This window comes from Dysidea avara, chromosome 3, assembly GCF_963678975.1.
Source record: "Dysidea avara chromosome 3, odDysAvar1.4, whole genome shotgun sequence".
Lineage (NCBI taxonomy): Eukaryota > Metazoa > Porifera > Demospongiae > Dictyoceratida > Dysideidae > Dysidea > Dysidea avara.
Window position 1 is genome coordinate 35,944,012 of NC_089274.1, and position 13,140 is coordinate 35,957,151.

A 13,140-nucleotide genomic window follows, 5' to 3' on the forward strand; every position below is an offset into this window, starting at 1 on the left:
ATGGCTGTGATGGTAGGTTAATGGTAAAAATTTTAATAACAACACTTCAGGTGAATTTTGTGCCGCTTGGTCAATTGGCACAAAATTCACCCGAATTGTCGTTATTAAAATTTTTACCATTAACCTACCATCACAGCCATTTCTTGGCCGCCACCTTGTGGATTTCACATTTTTTTCACCATAGCCTTTTCAAGGGCCGCACTCCTTTTTTTACAACTTGGCTGTTTTTGATTAGATTTCACTTCTTTTTGTATTTGTATACCCCAAAGCCGGCCTATGGCCAGCTTTGAGGCTTTTTAACCTATATATTTTTCTTTACCACAGGAAAAAGGAAAAGCAGATTTTATAAATAATTTAACTCATTCTGATTGTATCAGTAAATGTACAAATTATATATATAATGCATATATCAAGAGTTCATAATATAAAAAGAGAGCATATATTTATTACATGTCAATTAATCCCCACAGGATCATTTGCAGCTGACCTCTCTACTGGGTGACTTGAAATGTAGCTGAACTCTCTACAGGGTGATCTGCTTGTACGTAGATGAACTCTTTACAGGATTCTCTCTACAGGGTGACTTGACTCTGGCTGAACTCTCTGCAGGGTTATCTGTTTGTAGTTGAATTCTCTACAGGGTGATTTGTTTGCAGCTGAACTCTCTACAAGGTAACTTCTTCTAGCTGATCTGTCTACAGGGTGACTTGTTTCTAGCTGGTCTCTCTACAGGGCAATTTGTTTGTAGCTGAATTCTCTACAGGGTGATGTGTTTGCAGCTGAACTCTCTACATGGTGGTTGCTTTGTAGCTGAACTCTCTAAAAGGTGACTTATTCTAGCTGAACTCTCTAAAGCGTGATCTTTTCATAGCTGAACTCTCTACAGGATGATTTGTTTGCAGCTGAACTCTCTACATGATGATTTCTTTGTAGCTGAACTCTCTACAGGGTGATTTGTTTGTAGCTGAAATCCCTACAAGGTAACTTCTTCTAGCTGATCTTTCTACAGGGCGATTTGCTTGTAGCTGTATTCTCTACAGGGTGTTTGTTTGCAGCTGAATTCTCTACATGGTGGTTTCTTTATAGCTGAACTCTCTACAAGGTGACTTCCTCTAGCTGATCTCTCTACAGGGTGATTTGTTTGTAGCTGAACTCTCTACAGGTGATTTGTTTGTAGCTGAACTCTCTACAAGGTGATACTTCTAGGTGATCTCTCTACAGGATGACTTGTTTCTAACTGAACTCTCAACAGGGTGATCTGTTCATAGCTGAACTTTCAACTGGGTGATTTGTTTGCAGCTGAACTCTCTACATGGTGGTTCCTTTGTAGCTGAACTCTCTACAAGGTAATTTCTTCTAGCTGAACTCTATACAGGGTGACTTGTTTCTAGCTGATCTCTCTACAGGGTGATCTGTTCATAGCTGAACTTTCTACAGGGTGATTTGTTTGCAGCTGAACTCTCTACATGGTAGTTTCTTTGTAGCTGAACTCTCTACAATGTGACTTCTTCTAGCTGAACTCTCTACAAGGTGACTTGTTTCTAGCTGATCTCTCTACAGGGTGACTTGTTTCTAGCTGAACTCTCTACAGGTGATTTGTTTGTAGCTGAACTCTCTACATGATGATTTCTTTGTAGCTAAACTCTCTACAGGGTGATTTGTTTGTAGCTGAACTCCCTACTAGGTAACTTCTTCTAGCTGATCTTTCTACAGAGCAATTTGTTTGTAGCTGAATTCTCTACAGGGTGTTTGTTTGCAGCTGAACTCTCTACATGGTAGTTTCTTTGTAGCTGAACTCTCTACAATGTGACTTCTTCTAGCTGAACTCTATACAGGGTGACTTTTTTCTAGCTGAACTCTCTACAGGTGATTTGTTTGCAGCTGAACTCTCTACATGGTGGTTTCTTTGTAGCTGAACTCTCTACAAGGTAACTTCTTCTAGCTGATCTTTTTACAGGGCATATTTGTTTGTAGCTGAGTTCTCTAAAGGGTGATTTGTTTGCAGCTGAACTCTCTACATGGGAGTTTCATTGTAGCTAAACTCTCTACAATGTGACTTCTTCTAGCTGAACTCTATACAGGATGACTTTTTTCTAGCTGAACTCTCTACAGGTGATTTGTCTGCAGCTGAGGTCTCTGCATGGTGGTTTCTTTGTAGCTGAACTCTCTACAAGGTAACTTCTTCTAGCTGATCTTTCTACAGAGTGATTTGTTTCTAGCTGAATTCTCTACAGGGTGATTTATTTGCAGCTGAACTCTCTACAAGGTGACTTCTTCTAGCTGAACTCTCTACAGAGTGATAGATTTTTTTGCAGCTGAACTCTCTACATGGTGGTTTCTTTGTAACTGAACTCTCTACAGGGTGATTTGTTTGTAGCTGAACTCTCTACAGGGTGATCTGTTCGTAGCTGAACTCCCTACAAGGTAACTTCTTCTAGCTGATCTTTCTACAGGGCGATTTGTTCGTAGCTGAGTTCTCTACAGGGTGATTTGTTTGCAGCTGAACTCTCCACATGGTAGCTTCTTTGTAGCTGAACTCTCTACAATGTGACTTCTTCTAGCTGAACTCTCTACAGGGTGACTTGTTTCTAGCTGATCTCTCTACAGGGTGACTTGTTTCTAGCTGAACTCTCTACAGGGGATTTGTTTGCAGCTGAACTCTCTACATGGTGGTTTCTTTATAGCTGAACTCTCTACAAGGTGACTTCTTCTAGCTGATCTCTCTGCAGGGTGATTTGTTTGTAGCTGAACTCTCTACAGGTGATTTGTTTGTAGCTGAACTTTCTACAAGGTGATACTTGTAGCTGATCTCTCTACAGAATGACTTGTTTCTAACTGAATTCTCAACAGGGTGATCTGTTCATAGCTGAACTTTCTACTGGGTGATTTGTTTGCAGCTTAACTCCCTACATGATGGATTCTTTGTAGCTGAACTCTCTACAAGGTGACTTCTTCTAGCTGATACAGGGTAACTTGTTTCTAGATGAACTCTCTACAGGGTGACTTGCATGTAGCTGAATTGTCTAACAGATTAACTGTTTGTAGCTGAATTCCGTAAAGAATATCCTGCAATGTACTATAATTCTGTAATGGAGTAAGTTATAAACGTAGCTGAATGCTCTATTAGGGTGACTGTTCTATTAGAGTATCTCGATCTCGCATTTGCTACACGTAGTTGCCTTTTGAATCATACCTCAGTGGTTTGTACTCTGATTCTTCTGTACTACTGCAAGGATTTTCTATGATGATTATTCCAGCTACACACTGATTTTCAGCTCATTGCTCTAAGCGGTTTGCCTGGTAGATGTGAAAACTAATAATTTTTTTATTCATAAAAATCGATAGAGGAATTTTGACACAGGTTGGGTTTTGTGTCATATCTCCATGGTCTTCATCTCAATTCCTTTCAAACCACAAAAAGGCACTCCTACGATGGTTACTCCATCTACATATTAATTGTCAACTCATTTCTCCAAGGGGTTTACCCTGTAGGCGTGACAGACCTTCGACCTTATTTTACGCACATAATCGGTCATAATTCCGTGTATGTTCATCGGATTCCTACCAAAGTTGGTACTGAGATCCACCTTAATGAGCCCTTCAAGTGTGCCAAATTTCAGCCCTATCCGAGTACGCATTTGTGTTTTATGTTAATATTTTAATAACGACAATTCAGGTGAATTTGGTGCCGTCTTGGCACAAAATTCACCTGGATTGTCATTATTAAAATTTTTACCATTAATCTACCATCACAGCCATTTCTTGGCCGCCACCTTGATTTGTGTGTAACTGGTCTCTCTACAAGCTGATTTGTTTGTAACTGATCTCTCTGCAGGTTGATTTGTTTGTAGCTGATCTCTCTACAAGTTGATTTGTTTGTTGCTGATCACTCTAAAAGTTGATTTGTTTGTAGCTGACCTCTCTTCAGGGTGATTTGTTTCTCTCTACAGGGTGATTTTTTTGGAGCTGATCTCTCTTCAGGGTGATTTGTTTCTAGCTGATTGCTTTACAGGTTGATTTGTTTGTAGATGAACTCTCTACAGGGTAATTTGCTTGTAGCTGAGCTCCTTACATTGTGTGTAGTTTGTAGCTGATCTCTCTACAGGGTAATTTGTTTGTAGCTGAACTCTCTATAAGGTGATTTGTTTGTAGCTGATCTCTCTGCAGGTTGATTTGTTTCTAGCTGATTGCTCTACAGGTTGATTTGTTTGTAGATGAACTCTCTACAGGGTAATTTGCTTGTAGCTGATCTCTCTGCAGGTTGATTTGTTTGTAGCTGATCTCTACAAGTTGATTTGTTTGTTGCTGATCACTCTAAAAGTTGATTTGTTTGTAGCTGACCTTTCTTCAGGGTGATTTGTTTCTCTCTACAGGGTGATTTTTTTGTAGTTGACCTCTCTTCAGGGTGATTTGTTTCTAGCTGATTGCTCTACAGGTTGATTTGTTTGTAGATGAACTCTCTACAGGGTAATTTGCTTGTAGCTGAGCTCCTTACATTGTGTGTAGTTTGTAGCTGATCTCTCTACAGGGTGATTTGTTTGTAGCTGATCTCTATACAAGTTGATTTGTGTGTAGCTGATCTCTCTGCAAGTTGATTTGTTTGTAGTCGATCTGTCTACAAGGTAATTTGTTTGTAGCTGAACTATCTATAAGGTGACTTGTTTGTAGCTGATCTCTCTGCAGATTGATTTGTTTTAGCTGAACTCTCTACAGGGTGATTTGTTTCTAGCTTATCTCTCTACAGGTTGATTTATGTGTAACTGATCTCTCTACAAGCTGATTTGTTTGTAGCTGATCTCCCTGAAGGTTGATTTGTTTCTAGATGATCTCTCTACAGGTTGATTTGTTTGTTGCTGATCTCTCTGCAGGTTGATTTGTTTGTAGCTGATCTCTCTACAAGTTGATTTGTTTGTTGCTGATCACTCTAAAAGTTGATTTGTTTGTAGCTGACCTTTCTTCAGGGTGATTTGTTTCTCTCTACAGGGTGATTTTTTTGTAGTTGACCTCTCTTCAGGGTGATTTGTTTCTAGCTGATTGCTCTACAGGTTGATTTGTTTGTAGATGAACTCTCTACAGGGTAATTTGCTTGTAGCTGAGCTCCTTACATTGTGTGTAGTTTGTAGCTGATCTCTCTACAGGGTGATTTGTTTGTAGCTGATCTCTATACAAGTTGATTTGTGTGTAGCTAATCTCTCTGCAAGTTGATTTGTTTGTAGTCGATCTGTCTAAAAGGTAATTTATTTGTAGCTGAACTATCTATAAGGTGACTTGTTTGTAGCTGATCTCTCTGCAGATTGATTTGTTTTAGCTGAACTCTCTACAGGGTGATTTGTTTCTAGCTTATCTCTCTACAGGTTGATTTATGTGTAACTGATCTCTCTACAAGCTGATTTGTTTGTAGCTGATGTCCCTGAAGGTTGATTTGTTTCTAGATGATCTCTCTACAGGTTGATTTGTTTGTTGCTGATCGCTCTAAAGGTTGATTTGTTTGTAGCTGAACTCTCTGCAAAGTGTTTTGTTTGTAGTTGATCTCTATACAAGATGATTTTTTGTAACTGACCTCTCTTCAGGGTGATTTGTTTCTAGCTGATATCTCTACAGGGTGATTTTTTGTAGCTGACCTCTCTTCAGGGTGATATGTTTCTAGCTGATCGCTCTACATGTTGGTTTGTTTGTAGCTGAACTCTCTACAGGGTGATTTGCTTGTAGCTGAACTCCTTACATTGTGTCTAGTTTCTAGCTGATCTCTCTACAGGGTGATTTGTTTGTAGCTGATCTCTCTACAAGTTGATTTGTATGTAGCTGATATCTCTGCAGGTTGATTTGTTTTAGCTGAACTCTATACAGGGTGATTTGCTTGTAGCTGAGCTCCTTACATTGTGTGTAGTTTCTAGCTGATCTCTCTACAGGGTAATTTGTTTGTAGCTGAACTCTCTATAAGGTGATTTGTTTGTAGCTGATCTCTCTGCAGGTTTATTTGTTTTAGCTGAACTCTCTACAGGGTGATTGCTTGTAGCTGAACTCTCTATAAGGTGATTTGTTTGTAGCTGATCTCTCTGCAGGTTGATTTGTTTTAGCTGAACTCTCTACAGGGTGATTGCTTGTAGCTGAACTCCTTACTTTGTGTCTAGTTTCTAGCTGATGTCTCTACAGGGTGATTATTTTATAGCTGATCTCTCTACAAGTTGATTTGTGTGTAGCTGATCTCTCTGCAGGTTGATTTGTTTGTAGCCGATCTCTCTACAAGGTAATTTGTTTGTAGCTGAACTCTCTATAAGGTGATTTGTTTGTAGCTGATCTCTCTGCAGGTTGATTTGTTTTAGCTGAACTCTCTACAGGGTGATTGCTTGTAGCTGAACTCCTTACATTGTGTCTAGTTTCTAGTTGATGTCTCTACAGGGTGATTTTTTGTAGCTGAACTCTCTACAGGGTGATTTGTTTCTAGCTTATCTCTCTACAGGTAGATTTGTGTTGATTTGTTCATTGCTGATCGCTCTAAAGGTTGATTTGTTGTAGCTGAACACTCTGCAAAGTGTTTTATTTGTAGCTGATCTCTCTAGAGGGTAATTTGTTCGTAGCTGATCTCTCTCCACAGTGACTTGTGTGTAGCTGAATTCTGTGTAGCTGAATTCTCTAGAGAGTGACTTAATTGTAGCTGAATTCTCTAGAGAGTGACTTAATTGTAGCTGAATTCTCTAGAGAGTGACTTAATTGTGGCTGAATTCTCTACGGGGTGCATGACTTGTTTATAGCTGAACTTTCTTCAGTGTGACTTGTAATGTTCTGAATCTCTATAGTGGTATATTTGCTTAACTCTCCACATGGTGACTTGCTTCTTGCTGAACTATAAGATTAACTGTTTGCAGCTGAACTCCCTACAGAATAACTTGTGATGTAATAAAATTCTATAATGGAGTAAATAAATTAGCCGAATGCTCTATTAGGGTGACTGTTCTATTAGAGTATCTCGATCTCGCATTTGCTACACGGAGTTCGCTTTAGAATCATAACTCAGTGGTTTGTAATCCGATTCTTCTGTACTACTGCAAGGACTTTCTATGAAGATTATTCCAGCTATACACCGATTTTCAGCTCATTGCTCTAAGCGGTTTGCCTAGTAGGCGTGAAAACTAATACTTTTTTATTCATAAAAATCGATCGCGTAATTGTGACACAGGTTGGGTTTTGTGTCATATCTCCATGGTCTTTATCTCGATTCTTTTCAAACCACCAAAAGGCACTCCTACGATGGTTACTCCATCTACATAGCAATTTTCAACTCATTCCATGAAGCGGTTTACCCTGTAGGCGTGACAACAAATCGATCTTGTTTTACGCGAATAATCGGTCATAACTCCTGAACCATTCATCGGATTTGTACCAAATTTGATGCTAGGATTCGCCGTTGGACTCCCTTTAGGTGTACCAAATTTCATGACGATCGGAGTACGCGTTTGCTTGTTATATCAATTTTTGCAAGTGTGCGAAAAGACGAAGAAAAAAAAACGAAGAAAAAAAACGGTTACCATTATTCCACGGAACGGCACGGCATATTGCGTGGCATTATTCTCCGGAACGGAACGCCTAAAGTGCCTAGATATATATCCTCTAAATCACTTTCAAACACTATACTATGTTACGTTTGTGACAAACAAAACGAGCCGGCTGTTTCTTGTAGCCGATAACTAGCCTTTCGGCTATAATTATGCCTCGAATTATGCTAATATGGGATTTTATCACGTGACCTGCAGCTGTCATCAGGTGACAACACGAGGGAACACAAGATGAAGAAGATGAGTTGGTGACGAATGCAAAGAAGTCATTTTGTGGTGAATTCAGTCTTTGCTGTAGTTATAGAAACGGTGCTTATAGCAGGAAGAACCAGAATGGAAGGAAATTCCGACGGCAGAACCAGAGTGGAAAACAACCTGGACGGCAGAACCAGTGTGGTAGACCAGAGCTAAGAAGGACTGAGAATTACATTTTAGGTACTATAGCAGATCTCCGTGATTTTGATGAGAGATTCAGAGTTTTATAAACAAAGGCCACTCAGTTGAAAACTGAACTTTTGGCTTGATTTATGAAAGAGAAATTTAGTACTGTTGTATGTTGCAATAAGTATGGCCCTAACACAGAATTTGAAAACTTACGTGAGTGGACAAGAATCTTTTGGGTATCAGTAAAAGTGGTGAGTGTGTGTTTGTTTGACATGTTGTCTCTCAACGGAACAGCCTGACTGCTCCAAACCTAGCTACAATTTTATAATCTTCTTAAATGCAACAACTTTGTAAAGATCAGGCTTTACAGGGTCTTTGAGCCTCCTTACTTGTAAACCTAATACTAATACTAACTTTAGAATGGATTTACCATCAATTGAGCAAAATGAACACTAGTGGTGATAATTTTAGTGGTTGAAAGTTAAGTTAAAATTTTATCAAATCTCTTTCGTGCTGCATGGGTTTGCTAAGCCTGTGGTGGAGTTACTGAAGTGTTGGTAACCTGTAGTTGTTTACTAGATAGGAAAAAAATGGCAAGGCCAACAAAAAAATGTCATTGCTTACTTTCTGGACAAGAATAGCATTGATAGTAGCTTGTTGATGCACTGCAGTATCACATTGTGGTGGTGATACACAAACATTTAATGGTAGTACCCATTTTGCCACTTTCTCTCTCAATACTTTTCTTTGACTGCTTGGTTCACACCAATGAAATTATATAGAACATGCTGACCAGGTTTCTACTCTATTTAGAGATCATTTTAATATGGGCTCTGCTACTAACAATTAACCGTACATTTTTATGTTTTAGCGGGAAAAATGATTAATATTTCCTTACTTGTTTTGTAGTTAATATCATTATGTTAACAGTTATTATGTTTGCTCCAACATGCAGATCATCTAGTGCGTGCAGTGAGGAAGGCTCATCACACAGTGGATCACTCCTTTTGGATAGCTCTCCATCGAGTCAACCTGTCAATGAAGCTTCTAAAAACTTGTTCAAAAGTATACGACTCAGTGAAAAGAAGCAGCATCCTCCTGCAAAATAAAAGACTGCTGATACATACAGAGAATCGTCCAAAAATGAAGACACCCATCCCTGGATTGATGAATTACACTTCATGGATGGGGACAAAGCTGTGGTATTGTTGGGTGATTGGATTAATGTTGCAATTTATCAATGCTAACCAATATAATATTGAACAAGTAGTTCAACCAAAATTTCAAGATGTTGGCTATTGAGTTATTTGATTGTTGAAAGTGCTTTCACTCAAGTTATACATGACAGTAACAGAAATCACTAGGTGACAATTAGTAACTCAACCAGAAAGATGTGTTGGTTTTTGATAGTATGTTTTCTTGTGACAACTAATGCAAATGGCCTGTTTACTGTGCACCAGCAAATCAGAATTTACCCTGAACTTTGTAGATGTTCATAAACAGACTGGAAGTAATGATTGTGGTTTGTTCAGCATTGTATATGCAGTGCTCCTGTGTTTAGGTGAAAACCCTGGCACATTAGTATTTGACTATCCTAAGATGTGTAGCCATCTCTCATCTTGTATTGAACAACAATGTTTTTCTCTGTTACCAATCAGAGGCAAAAGAAGAAAAATCTGAAAGTTATATAAACTGAATAAGCGAAGGCTTATATAATGCCACGTCAACCTCCAATTACATGCTGTTTGGAGTGTTTAGAATGGTACCATGGGGATGTATGCTTTTCTCCAGTTTTGGTTGAAGCACCTTAGGCAAGAATGTACACTGGAGTTGTCAAAGCTGTGTTGAAACTAGTTAGTGTTTAGTAATTGTTACCTTGTAGTCTATCGTTGTATCATTTATTTGCTGCACTGCTTTCAATTTAATTGTGTTAATTTACTGTATACGCTATTACTTTGTCACTTATTTTACTTGATAATGTTGGTGTTATCAACATAGTTGTATTCAATTTTTGCTGTTAACTGGTGTATTCTTAAGAATTTTTTTTCACTGTGGCATCAATTTATGTAGCAAGGTTAAATTAGACATCGGTTGCTGTATAGCTATGTACATAGTGGAGACTGAGGGACAACTAGTACCTAGACATAGCTATAATACTGCGGCTACTAGTTTTTATGTTATAGCTTTGCAGACCTGATAGCTAGATTTAGAGCTGAATGTAGTCTATAGAACTTCCCTTATAGATCTAGCCGTTCCAGGATGCCCATGGCCACCAAGTAGTTAATACTTTAGTTGATGCGCTGGGGGACACGTGTGTCTGCTCTGTTCCGTTCTGGAGAATAATGCCACGGAATATGCCATTCCGTTCTGTGCCGTTCCGTGGAATAATGGTAACCAAAAAAACAAAACTTTGGCAGCTCGTATCTCGGAAATGGCTGGAGCGATTTCCTTCATATTTGGAATGTAGACTCCCCTGGCTGGCGGGCAACCGTGTAGCAAATTTGGTTCCAATCGGATAAGTGATCACTGAGATACAAAGGTGTGAAAATGACGTTTTCGTTCTTCCTCACGGGTGTGGCGCACCGGCTTCTTGGGCCGCATGACACATTACCGTGTGTCTTGATACTTTTTTATTCCTAAAAATCGATCGCGTAATTGTGACACAGGTTGGGTTTTGTGTCATATCTCCGTGGTCTTTATCTCGATTCCTTTCTAACCACCAAAAGGCACTCCTACGATGGTTACTCCATCTACATAGCAATTTTCAACTCATTCCATGAAGCGGTTTACCCCCTTTTTTTTTTTTGCCGAAACGTGTTTGAACATGTTCGTAGCTCCAAGAAACTCTTCTTCACGGTAACCTTCATGGCTACAGAAACTACCTCGAACTCGGCCTTAACAGTGGATATAGTCTGTGGAACTTTGCGAGCGAAGTTGCTTACTAGAGACTTATCTTGTGGGTCTAGCCGTTGCATCGAGTTTGGCTCTCGAACCCTGACACCCTGTGAGTTTCAGCGCGAAGCGGGTAAAGCCTCTGCTAAAAACTGGAAGAATACCATCCGCTATCAAGATCAACCCCTCGCCCGAAACTTGGACTCTTTCGTGGATTGCTCGGGTAAACGTTGTTGCCGGTTTATTGGTGTGCCGTACCCTCCAAGTGTTCAATTGCAAGCTGGCGCAAACTCTCAGCCCAACTTTCCACCTTCTACTGCTAGTGCTTTAGCCAATACAACTCAAGCGTCAGTACCAGCGGACTTAAACAATGCTATTGATACCAAGTCGACTGATGTTTCTTCACTACCTATTTCAATATCTGATAACACTGATAGTTCTACTCAAGACCAACGCTGTTTCCTACCGGACTTTGAGCCTTCATCTATTCCTGTATTTAACTGGGGATCTGTTGACTCCGACACTTTCTGTCATTCGCTTGAAGCAAGTTATAGTGAAGTTGTTCACAGGAGAAACAACAGTTTTAAAATACCTTCTGGAAACGTTGGTAAGAAATTTGTGCTGGAGCTGGCCAGACTCTTTCGTTCAGCTGGGGAAGGATCCAGTTTGGAGTCCATTGCTTTGAAGGCTGCTTTCACATTTTGCACCTTAGTGACTCAGAAGCCAACACGTACTTCAAAATCAAAAGACCACATATCTTGTCTTGAACGACAGATGCTTTTGTGGAGTGATGGCAATCTGAATGAGCTGATTCTAGAAGGCAGAGCTATTCAAAATCGTCTTAAGACCAGCAATTGTGCTTCTAGTAATAATTCATTATCACAGTCCTTTGCTAAATTGATGTTCTCAGGTAAGACTGCAGCTGCTATGCAGCTGTTAGCCTCTGAACCTGGGAGAGGAGGAGTTCTGCGTTTAGATGATACCATACCTGGATCTGGTAAAGTATATGATATTCTCAAGTCAAAACATCCTGCTGCTGCCCCATTACATTATGAAGCTTTACTACCTGACAGTGTTACTACAAATCCTGTGCATTCTGTTATCTTTGATGCATTGGATGGTCCAGCTATAAAAGCTGCTGCCCTACGAACTTCAGGTGCTGCCGGACCTTCTGGAATTGATGCTCACAGTTGGCGAAGACTGTGTTCCTCCTTCCGCTCTGCTTTGGATGAACTTTGTTCTTCCATCGCTTTATTAGCCCGTCGTTTGTGTACCATGTTTGTTGATCCTGTGATGATTTCCCCCCTGATGGCTTGTCGGCTGATAGCTTTAGACAAGAGACCAGGTGTCCGACCTATTGGCATTGGTGAAACAGTTAGACGTATTATTGCTAAAGCTGTTTTGTGTGTGATTGGTGAAGATGTTCAGTTTGCTGCGGGCTCTTTGCAACTGTGTGCAGGACAACCATCAGGAGGGGAAGCCGCTGTTCATGCTATGAGGGAAGCTTTTAATGATGATGATACTGAGGGTATGCTACTAATTGACGCTACTAATGCTTTCAACTCTCTTAATAGAGCCGTGGGTTTGTACAACATCCAGCGTCTCTGTCCATCATTTTCCACCATTCTAATAAATACTTACCGACACCCTGTTTGCCTCTTTGTTGATGGTGATGTTCTCTACTCTGAGGAAGGGACAACTCAAGGTGACCCACTTGCAATGCCATTTTATGCTCTAGCCACTGTACCTTTAATTCAGAAACTCACTGTACCTGTTACTCAGGTGTGGTATGCAGATGATGCTGCTGCCTGTAGTAAAATTTCTGCTCTTCGTATGTGGTGGGACCAAGTTTCCTCACTGGGCCCTAGCTTTGGTTACTTCCCTAATGCAAAGAAGACATGGCTAGTTACTAAGACTCAGTTTTGCTCTGTTGGTAAGGAATTGTTTCATGACACAGCTGTAAATGTTACATCTGATGGCAGGCCTCACCTTGGTGCCCCAGTTGGTACCTCTGAGTAAGTGGAAAGATTTACTTTTGATAAGATTAGCCAGTGGGTTTCTAAAGTTAATACACTCTCCTCCATCGCTATCTCCCAACCTCATGCTGCTTATACATGTTTTACTCATGGACTATTTAGCCGTTGGCTGTATGTAACACGTACAGTCCCTGATACATCTTCTAGTTTCCAGTCACTCGAGAAAGCCTTATTGACAAAGTTTATTCCAGCCTTGACTGCCCTTGACCCTCCTGGTGCTCTTCAACGTTCACTCTTTTCCCTTCCAACTAGATTTGGTGGTCTAGGCATTGTTG